General features: G+C 33.8%; 1 pseudogene; it reads left to right on the forward strand.

Moving 5' to 3' along the window:
• Nucleotides 1–8124: 8124 nt before the first annotated feature.
• Nucleotides 8125–8984, forward strand: LOC145125640 (17.9 kDa class II heat shock protein pseudogene; annotated as a pseudogene).
• The last annotated feature ends 2879 nt before the right edge of the window (nucleotides 8985–11863 follow it).

Raw genomic sequence — 11863 nt, forward strand, 5'->3', positions numbered from 1 at the left:
GTCTCAAAATAAATTACAATATGATGATTTAATAAGTTTGAAAACTGACGCCTTAGCGTCCCTTCTCCAAAAGCTGATGGTTTACCTGTATTACTGAATCCCTGAGCAATACAAGTAGTTTTGAAAAAGTGTCAACAATTAAGTTGGTGAGTTCATAAGCGTTTTTGTACTAGAATTGTATGTCTTTCTGTATAAAATAACTGAGCTTGTTTCTAGAAAATCCAATATTTTCCATGTATGTATGGTAGTTTGAAAAGTTCCAAAGACTGGAATGCATAATTATTTTTCATACCTAAAATAGTGTAAGTAGGTTTATATATATGTATATATATAATCACTAATGCATTTGATAGCCCCGTAAATCAAAATGTTTTGATACTCCATGTGAGTTTTATAACCATGCTATTGACCCAGACTGCCTATAACAAAGTTCTTCAGGCGTTGAGGTGTTATGACGTTTGTCACCCCAGACCTGTCGGTCTAACTGTAGCTAACAGTTTAGGCGCGGGATTGTCAATCCCGTATAGATCTATACACAAGTATCACGCTCTCCCTACAAGAGATTATGGTTTATAATACAGGACTTGAAATGCGTACTTGAAAGTACGGTGAAGTCAAATGTCTCACAAAATTTAGTATCAATAGATTTACGAAATGAAAAGTCCATTTTCCTTGTAAATGTAAGTATTTCCTCTTTATAGTGTTTATAGTATGTAAAATGTCATGAATAACTCTTAAACTATACCTATTATAGTTTTTCGAAAATGTGTTCCATTAAAATGATAAAACTTGGTGTATTACTAACTTCGCATGTAAAGTGTGACATTAGTAGTAATATTGTTTAACATTTATAAACAAAAATGTAGACGAAGCATTTGAAATCCTATGGAACGATTTATATTGTTACATAAGTTTTTATTGTGTTTCACTTGTATTCCCCCCCTAAAGTATAGTAAAAACGTGAAAATAAAGGGGTATGAACTCACCTGGAAAGTGTGGTGATTTGAAGAAAACGAGACTTTGCTCGGGCGGCACTTCGACAGGAAAGAAGTCGATTTCTCGGAAATATCGGAGCTTCGGACCTTCGTCCGAGCTTGGATATGAAACCGGGGTGTCGGGGTACTCTTGAGATAGTAGAAGTATGGAACTCGGGAGAGAAAATAGTGAATGAGCAATTAAATCCCGGAAGTCTCGCATGCTATTTATAGGAGTGGAGGCTGGTCTCGTACGCTGGGCGTACTCCGAAGAACGTGGGGCGTTCCTCGTACGCTGGGCGTACTTCACGTACGCTGCACGTACGTCAGCGATGATGTCACCTTTGGACACCGGACTTCGGATGGGACGGGCTAGAAGGAATAGGGGAGACGTGGTCGATCCGAGGCCCTGCATTTGCGTACGCTGGGCGTACCCTCGTACGCGGGGCATAACCCTTCAGATAAGCCTCGAAGTGTGTGCCCAAATCTTTGAAATTCCGTAACTTTCGCATACGAGCTCCGTTTTCGACGTTCTTTATATCCACACGTAGGTGAGATTATACTATACAAGTTTCGTTAACAGGCCGGGACAGGAAAAGTTCGTTGAAAATCCGTAACTTTCGCATACGAGCTCCATCGGCTAATTTCGACTTTATTTTTTTAATATTATATTTTTAACAGGCCGGGACAGGAAAAGTTCGTTAGAAATTCATAACTTCTTCATACGACATATGTTTTCATCTGTCTTTTTACCGTTGTACTACTATTGTCGTGATCTTAAATTTTTGCTTAGGCTGCGTTGGCTAAAAATCGCTCGGTCTCTATTTCGAGTTTTTAGCTGTCTACTGTTGTATCTGAAACTTAGAAAAATCATAACTTCCTCATACAAAGTCAGATTTGGACGTTCTTTTTATGCAAATTTGCGGTTTAACATAATCTACGACTTCCGTTTAGATACCTAAGGCTAAAAAGTATTTTATTGAAATTTCACTTTTTACGCTTAACAGTGTTTTACCGGTTTTGTCGCGGATCTTTGATTGGTCATAACTTCTTCGTTATAACTCGGATTTGAGTGTTCTTTATATTTCTGAGAACCTTGACACGATATCTAACATTTTATCTATCCCAATTGAGACTTTTGAACATTTCATTTTTGACGCTATTTTTTATTGATTCCAAAAAAATAGATTATAATATTTGACTTTTTGAACATTACATTGACTTGGAATATCGGGTTGTCACAATATATATATATATATATATATATATATATATATATATATATATATATATATATATATATATATATATATATATATAGGTTTATGCGAAAATGCAAATAATTTGCGAAAACGTGAAAACAAGTAAAACCTATGAGATTGTGCCACCTCAACCTTATATTTGGACAACAATCCATCCCAACTTTGAACTACTTAATGATAATCAATGATACATGAGAAATTGTTTCATATTATCGAAACATGTTTTTTTGACATTTTTATTATGAAAACTTGAATTTAAAAGTTGTTAAGGACGTGAAAAAAAACGGTTGTTAAACCACCTTTAAATCTATGTTACCATAACACTTTCCAATGTAAACTTGTTATCTTTAGTTTATTGCTAATAAATTTAATTTTTAAAGTACATGTGTTTGATTTTTATAAGATAAAATATGTTTTCGCATTTTCGCAAAATATTGATGTTTTCGCATGAACCTATATATATATATATATATATATATATATATATATAGGTAAAGGTTCAAATGAGAACCACCAAAAGTTAAGAACCCTAAGAACTTTTAATGTTAAACTACAAAATAAGATCTGAATTATTTTTCATGCATCCAAACACTCCCACTCACCTTCAAAAGTTCAAAAACAAACCCTCCATCTATCATCATCAACTACCACCATTGTCGCCACCTACCGGCGCTGCCGCCGTTGACCTTCGTCGGTTCCGACCATCGTCACATTCATATTTCAACATCATCTTTTTCTCTTCATTTTTTGGTGAAACACCACCAGATATGCATTAGATTTGGTGTGGTTGATGTATTTCAAGTCTAGATCTACTCCACCACCACATTAGATCTACTTTACCATTGATTTCGCCACCACTGATGTTCAGATCTGTGAGCTCTGATGACGCATCTTCATCTCGCCTCCATTTTTTTCTCTCGATCTCCATGAAAGGCCACCAGATCTGTTTAGATCTGGTCCACCACCACCTCTACCAACCATAGATGTATGTATTCAACCTCTAAAATCCTTTGTTTTCATTAGATCTCAAGCGGTTTAGTTCAGATCTATGATCTCTGACATTAGATCTATGATTTCCGACACCAGATCCATGATTTTCGCTTATGGATTTATGATTTATGCCATCAGATCTACGACTTCTAACAAGATTGACAGAATAGATCTGAGATTGATGTCAATTGCCACCACAGCTACTGCCTTGCCGCTCCAGTGTAGCACTGCAAACTCAGCTCCATCTTTTTCTCTCTGATTTTTAGTGAAACAACACCATATTTGCATCAGGTATGTTGATATTTGTTTACTTTTTTTTTCTTTCTGTTAAGTTGTGAATTTAATGTTCTAATCTCTCATTTGATGTTTACTTTTGTTAAACATAGTTTTTTTCTACTACTTAGTTGTTAATCCATGTTTATTATGTTTTTTTTATAATGTTTGCATCAAGTTTTTATTCACTTTATGTTTTATTGTTGTTAAGTTGTGAATTGAATTTAAAATGTGTGTTATTATGTTAGTGTTTTCTCAAATAATATGAATTTTGATTTTTTAAGCTTTGAACTATGATGTTTTAATGTTTCAACTATTGTTTAGTTCTATTTAAGTTAGTTACTGTGAATGAGTGAATTAATATGTTTTTATATTATAAATACAATGAATGAGAGTCTTAAACTGATTATTAAACTGTGAATGAGAGTTCTGAAAAACTCTATTAAACTGTGAATTTATGTGGTGCACACAATGTATCTGATGAATTTTGTATACTAAATTGTGAATTGTGTATTTATTATATTAACGTACAAATATAAGTTTTAATTTGAAAATATGGTTGTAAATATAATTTTTTTTGTCTTAAATTGTGAATTTTATATACTAAGCTGTGAATTTTGTATAGTAAACTGTGAATTGTGTATTACGTTGTAAATTTTATTCACGACTTAATATATTAATTTCACAATTTAATACATATAAATGTCTTCATATATTAACGTCTAGATATAAGTTTTAATTTGAAAATATGACTATAATATAATTTTTTTTTGTCTTTAATTATGAATTTATTATATTAAGCTGTGAATTTTATATATTAAACTATGAATTGTCTGTATTAAAACTTTTAAATTAATATTATTGTTGTGAATTTATATTTTTGTATTAAACTGTAAATTTATTGTAATAAACTGTGAATTTTACGTATTAAGCTATTATTTTTGTATTTTAAACTTTGAATCAACTGCATTAAGCTATGAATATTTATTTAAATTGTGAAATTGACTATATTAAACTGTGAATTTTTTATATTAAACTGTTATTTTTGTGTTTAAAAGTGTGAATTGACTGCATTAAACTGTGGAATTTCTGTTTAAACTGTGAATTGAATGCATATTGTTGTGAAAATTTTATAATTTGTGTTAAAATATGAATGATTTATGTATAAATTTTTGTGTTAATTTTCTTATGAATATATTTATTTTTTTGTTGTATAAATTTGTAAGAATCCACTAGTTTTTATAATTGTTTTACATTAGATTCAAAACGAGTGAATTAATAGGCTTTATTAGACTGTTAACGTAATATTTAAGTTGTTAATGCATGACTTTATTTACAGATGTGATTTGGAAGAAATGACGGCTACTATGTTGATACAGGTGGTTGGTGGCGGCATGTAGTGGTAGAGTTTGAGTTTTTGACTTCTTTGAATTAGTGAATTATTGTAAAAAAGGTTGTATTAAGTTGTGAATTTTTTACATTAAACTGTAAATGGACTGTGTAAATCTGTATTTTATATAAGTTTTGTGTTAAAATATGAGAATTAGAGTGTAAAAATTATAAGTTTGCTCTTTTCATACCAAAAACACAAAAAATTAGGATTTTAACATGTTTAATAAGAATATCGTGTAAATATTTACTAATTAATTGGGGTTCTTAATCTTTTATGGTTCTCATTTGAACTGCTCCTTTTATGTGTATATATATATATATATATATATATATATATATATATATATATATATATATATATATATATATGGAGAGGTTATATCGAGAAAAGAAAAAGGTTGAGAACGCGAGAACACTTCTTTACCCACAATTAAATGAATTTTTACAATAATTAAAATATTAATGAGTCATATGTAATTAATAGATTCCTTTAATAATGAGATGTAACTACCAATTTTCATAATTATAAATAACATTAATGAGATAAAGATTCTAGTTTTTTTTAATTTAGGCAAATGAATAAAATTATCATTTAGCATTATTTTCTTTGAAAAATGTTATTTTATTTTATTTTTATCATTCAATTATTAAAGAAATTGAAGAGATTTTTATTGCATTGGGATTTTGTAATATATACGAATAAAATATATTTCTAATGTAATATAAATGAATAAAACAAAATTTAAAGATAAAAAAAATCAAGATAGTTGTAATCATAAAAAAATAAATCATATTACAAAAATAACTTATTATATACCTTTATTCATAAATGAATAACACCAAAAAAAAAGTATAATACATAGTTATTTTCTTATAATCGTAAATAATTAGTACACAAACAAAAAAATATAATGCAAATATCTACTATTATTGCACTATATTCACAAATAAATAAACCTTTAATCATAAATATGCCTAAATAGAATATAAATTTACATCAAAAAAAAAGATGAAAAAGAGTATATGTTTCATTCTCACCGATTTAACCAAAAGACAAACACCTCTAATACTAATGAATACACCTCAATCATTAATGAATATATCTATAGTAATATAAATGCACTGCTATAATCATAGAAGAATATCCCTTTAATCGTGAATGAATACAACTGCTACTCCCATATTCTTATCAAGATTGTCCAACAAATCAACATTGTTCTAACATCTGTAAATTTTTTGGTGGAAAATACAATACATCAGTCAAAAGACAGTAAATAAGATAAATGAATTACACTAGCAAATTAAAAAAGCCAGTGTTAATGAGCTACCTGATTTTGTATAACCATGATTTTGTATAACCATGCACAGGTGAATGGGAAGTGGAATGTGGATCACATTTCTGCTTTGAACGATTTTCATGAAGCACTTCAACAGAAACACTATGTCCGGAATGTTGACCTTATATTGCTATTGAGGCATAAAAAAATAATGAAGACTATGCTTTTTGTTGTGATAACTAATTCAAAAAATAATAAAAAAACCTACCTTCTTTCTGAATTGGTTTAACAGTTGAAACAGGTTTGAATTTTGACCTTTAAGTCAAAACTCCAGGTTTTGCAATGGTTGGTATGGGGGTAATCCTGATAGAATCAGATGCATCTACGTCCATATCTATTATTATTGAGTTTGAGGGATCATTCTTGAATTTTATAAGTGAGTATCTGTTATGGATACGCTCACTTTTCATGCCCCCTAGTGTAGTTCATACATGATAACAAAAGTATAAGTCTAATCTTACTGTTAACTACCCCTATAAACATAATGCAAATTGAAACATATGAATAAAACAGAAATAACATACATTTATATGGAATCTATGGTGAATAAATGTAGTGCAAACAATTTAACATGTAACAGAAAAGCGTGAAATTAGGGCAAATAAGATAATACATGATAACAAAAACATTAAGTCTAATCTTACTGTTAACTACACCCATAAACATAATGCAAATTGAAACATATGAATAAAACAGAAATAACATACATTTAAATGGAATCTATGGTGAATAAATGTAGTGCAAACATTTTAGCAGGTAACACATAAGTGTGAAATTAGAGCAAATAAGACCCGTGAACATATTTACCTAATCAAACCATCTACATTGCAACCTCATCTCAATCGATGATTTGCAGTTGAATTTAACAACATAGTGATGCCAATAACACCATTCAACCTTATGCAAATCGATTTATATGATTAAAAAAGAAAAAAAAGTTAACAGTGAACATATAAGTGAGAAAATAGGTCAAAAATCTTCCATGAACCGTTTGACAAAATCGAAAGTATACATTGAAAACTCATGTAAAACATTGGATACCAAGTGAAATCAACAACATAATGATGACAATACCGATTAAATTTATGAAAAATGTTGAATGACGTAAAAGGAACTTATCTCTTGTGCGATTCCCGACTGCATAACCTCCTTCAAATTCGACCTCCATAAGCTTTTATATCGACGATATTGAAAGATAAAACGCAAGTAATCTTGAAGAATCCCAATGTTCCAGCTTCACATTGGTTGCATATCATCGAAGAGCAAAAACTACGAGATTATTGATACATAATGTGAAACAAATTGATGTAGAAGGATCCTCCAATTCCAGCTTAAAGATGCTTGCAAATCATCGGAGAATCAAAAAAGACACAAACTTGGAACTGTACTGTAACGATTGAAAGGTGAAGGAAAGAAGACAGATATTTTGGAGATGAAGATGGTATGTACGAATAATTCGGGATATGTGTTATCAGTAGAATTAAAAGTAGCAAATACAATAATTTAATATTGCATAAATTAAGGAAATAAATGTATTTTAAAAATTTACACTTTAAGTACATTATTTTGACAATGTAACAAAAATGGACTGTTCTCGCGTTCTCAACCTTTTACGTGTTCTCAATATAACTTACCTCTCTCTCTCTCTCTCTCTCTATATATATATATATATATATATATATATATATATATATATATATATATATATATATATATAATTAAAAAAAGAAAATTAAAACAGTAGATGGATGTAGTATAAGGACCAAAATTGTAATTTATTCCTGTGCTACAATAAATCTTTGGAAATAAGATCGGATATTTTAAGAGATGGCCCATGTCTTCCGGATATGAAAAGAAGCTACTAGATGCTCCTAGTTTCCTTTTCTCTTCCCCGTTCTTTCCAGAACTATCCTGCTCTTCCACCTCTCCACGTTCCTTTCTACCGTATAAATCCTCTATCGAAATGCTCTCTTCGTCATTCCTCAGTAACAGAAGTTCTCGATTCATACTTGTATTGTTCAATCGCGCTAGGATATTCGAATCAGATCATCAACAGAGATCAAAATGGATATCAGTCTGATGGGTTTCGACACGCCGTTTTTTCGCCACCTCCACCACATCCTCGACGCCAACGAAGACAACAACACCAACAGCAAATCAAGCAGTGCCGGACCTACTCGCGCTTACGTCCGTGACGCTAGAGCAATGGCTGCAACTCCGGCCGATGTGAAGGAGTATCCCAACTCTTACGTCTTCATCGTCGACATGCCGGGTTTGAAGTCCGGAGATATCAAGGTCCAGGTGGAGGAAGACAACGTGTTGGTGATAAGTGGAGAGAGGAAAAGGGAACATGATCAGGAAGAAAAGGAAGGAGTGAAGTACGTGAGAATGGAGAGGAGGATCGGTAAGTTTATGAGGAAGTTTGCATTGCCGGAAAATGCTAATACGGATAAGATATCTGCGATTTGTCAAGATGGAGTGCTTACAGTTACGGTGGAGAAACTGCCACCTCCGGAACCCAAGAAGCCGAAGACGATCCAGGTTAACGTTGCTTGAAGAACCAAATCGGATTGCTGGTATGTCGGTAAACAGTGAAATTCTATAAATAATCTGGATTCTGTCAATAGGTAGGATCCTAGTGTAATGTTATGGGTAATTTGGGTTTGATCTTGAAGAACCGGTTATTCCATATCTGTAATGGTTTGTTTGTTTTGCTCTGTTTGCTTTAATCAACCTGTTGTTGGTTTTCATTTCAATTTCTTAGGTCGTTTTGTGTTATTTTGTTTTTTAAGTATTGTAATGGTAGATCGATTGTTTAATTCTATAAATAATCTTTTGATTCTGTAACCGACATTAGATCCATTAGGAAGCAACAAGAATTAACTAAACCAAGAAATGGATTCCAAGTTAAAATCTCATGTTGTTCATGTTGATGATGATGTCTAGAAGCCTTATGACTGTATGTACAATTAATTACCTTCCACTGATGCCAAGGTTCTTGTGGTATAATTGCGATTGAAGTAGGAAGAATCTTCAGGGAAATGAAGATAGTGTTAAAAAGGACAGTTCTTTTGACGTCGATTAGAATTAGAAGCGTGAAGATGCCGATGAAGGTGAAAGGAAAGAGGAAAAGATCCTTGATTTTGGGGAAGATAGAGGATCCAACAACTGAAGCTCCGCCAAAACCCTTTCTTCAATCGGTTTTGCTGAGAAGGAGAAAAAATTGGGCGAATCAGGAAACATCTTATCTTATATTCCTGATTTAGATTGATAACATCAAACACCCATTAATTCAATTGGACCAAACAGGAAGCGGATTAGCTTAACTATCAACAAGAGTCCATGTATTATTTGCTTCCAAAGCTTCAACTTCTTTTTCCATGGCTTCTTGCCATTCAGGAATAGAAGTTGCTTCTTCATATGTCGATGGTTCAGTGAATTTATCCATATTGCATAACAACTGCTTGCTATTTGTGGATGGAGTACTAAAACAAACATGTTTAGGTAACATAGTTTTAGTCATAGTGTGCATACATAATGCAAATGAGAGGCATGAATCTGATGTCTATTGAAAAGAGCATTTGTGCAAATATAATCTTCCAAGTAAGAAGGAGTTGAATGAATTCTGGTGCTCCTTCTTGATGGTGGTTGTAGTCTTGTAGAGGAGACTATTGAGGAGATATATGTTGTTGAGAAGGGTTGTCAAATGGAATATCGGATTGTGTGTTTGATCTTGAAGGTTCTTCATCAGAAAGGGTATTTTTTGTCATCTGGAAATGAAGGTGTGGAAATTGAAGCTTGTGTTACGCCCCGGGACTTGGATCTCGTGATTGGACCAGTGCTTGCACTCACAGGTGCCGTGAATGCTGGAACATCCTAGCCTCCCTGCAAAGGAGACCAAGCTATGCGATTTACTGAATACAGACTAGGGTTTTATTGGGATTAAAGCATGCTTTATTTCATAATAAACTACCCTTCAAATAGGGAGAACAAATACTTTAAAAAAGGAAAACAAATCTCCTACCACAATGGAAAATATCTATAATAAAAATACTTCAAAATACTCCTAAGTTATAGCATGCATAAAAAAAGAATTGATTATTACTCCCCATCCATTGCCTGACCTTTTTTAGGGTGTCGCCTATAAACCTTACCATATTTGCCATCCATAACACTACTCCCCTCCTCCATATTGAGCTTGTCCTCAAGCTCAAAGTTGGGATAGGCATCCCGAAAGTTGGCCCGATCTTCCCATGTAGCACTCTCAATAGCATCAGGACTCCATTGAACCAACAACTCAGGCTTGCCTTGTAAATTTCTAACCCGTAGCACTTTGAAGGGAGTAAGCAAGGTTTTGCCATCAAGGGTCGGTGGCAGTTCAGTAACAACATCAGGTGGGGATCCACGATGTGGTTTCAGCAAAGAAACATGGAACACATTATGAATGCGACTGCCTTCCGGTAATGCTAAACGATATGCGACTGACCCAATTTTTTCCACAACCCCGAAAGGACCATAAAACTTTGGGGACAGCTTGGTGAAAGTTGTCTTAGAGACGGACAGCTGCCTGTATGGCTGTAATTTCAACCAAACCCAATCGCCCACCTTGTACTCAACTAGGCGGTGGTGACCATCATAGGTTGCCTTCATGCGTTGTTGTGCTTCAGCTAAACGGGTGCGTGCCTCCTGTAAGAAGGATGTACGGTCGATCAGAACTTGATCTACCGCCTTTACCTTGGAAAGACCACCGTCATAATTAAGTAAATGAGGCGGATCCCTGCCATAGACAAGCTTAAAAGGTATGGTTTGAAGTGCCGTGTGGTACGATGTATTATAGCAATACTCGGCCCAAGGAACCCACATAAGCCAACGACGTGGTCTATCTCCGGTCAAACAACGTAAATACATCTCGATCGTCCGATTAACCACTTCGGTTTGTCCATCACTTTGTGGATGGTAGGCCGTGGAGAAAGACAACTTTGTCCCAGATAGACGGAATAGTTCCTTCCAGCATGCACTCTGAAAAACGTTGTTGCGATCAGATACGATGGTCTCGGGAAGTCCGTGCAGTCGGAAAATTTCTGAAAAAATACCCGTGCTACTGATTCTGCGGTGTACGGGTATCCGAGCGGTATGAAATGGGCGTATTTTGAGAATCGGTCCACGACAACTAGGAGAACCGATTTTCCAGAAACCTTCGGAAGGGCTTCCACAAAATCCATTGAGATGTCTGCCCAAATTGCGGTTGGAATTGGTAACGGTTGCAAGAGACCTGCAGGTTGCAACGTTTCCCATTTATTACGATGGCACACGACACAATTGCGGATGTAATCTTGAATTGTTTTCTTCCATCCCTTCCAATAGAAATCACGCCGAACCCGCTCCATTGTCTTCTGATTTCCTTCATGTGTTGAGTCATGAATGCCCGAGAGCACCACATCAACCAACTGAGAGGTTGGTTGCAAATACGCACGCCCATCATATAAAATTAGATCATTTTGTACCCCCCACCTAGCATCCTCGGATCCTGCCATAATTCGGTCGCGAAAATCTCTAAGGTCAGCATTGGTATTTATCTCGTGTCGCAGTGTACAGAAGATCTCTATACGGACTTCGGATAGGGCACACATGGTAC

This window comes from Lactuca virosa, chromosome 7 (assembly GCF_052849685.1).
Source record: "Lactuca virosa cultivar CGN04683 chromosome 7, Lactuca_virosa_CGN04683_v6, whole genome shotgun sequence".
NCBI lineage: Eukaryota > Viridiplantae > Streptophyta > Magnoliopsida > Asterales > Asteraceae > Lactuca > Lactuca virosa.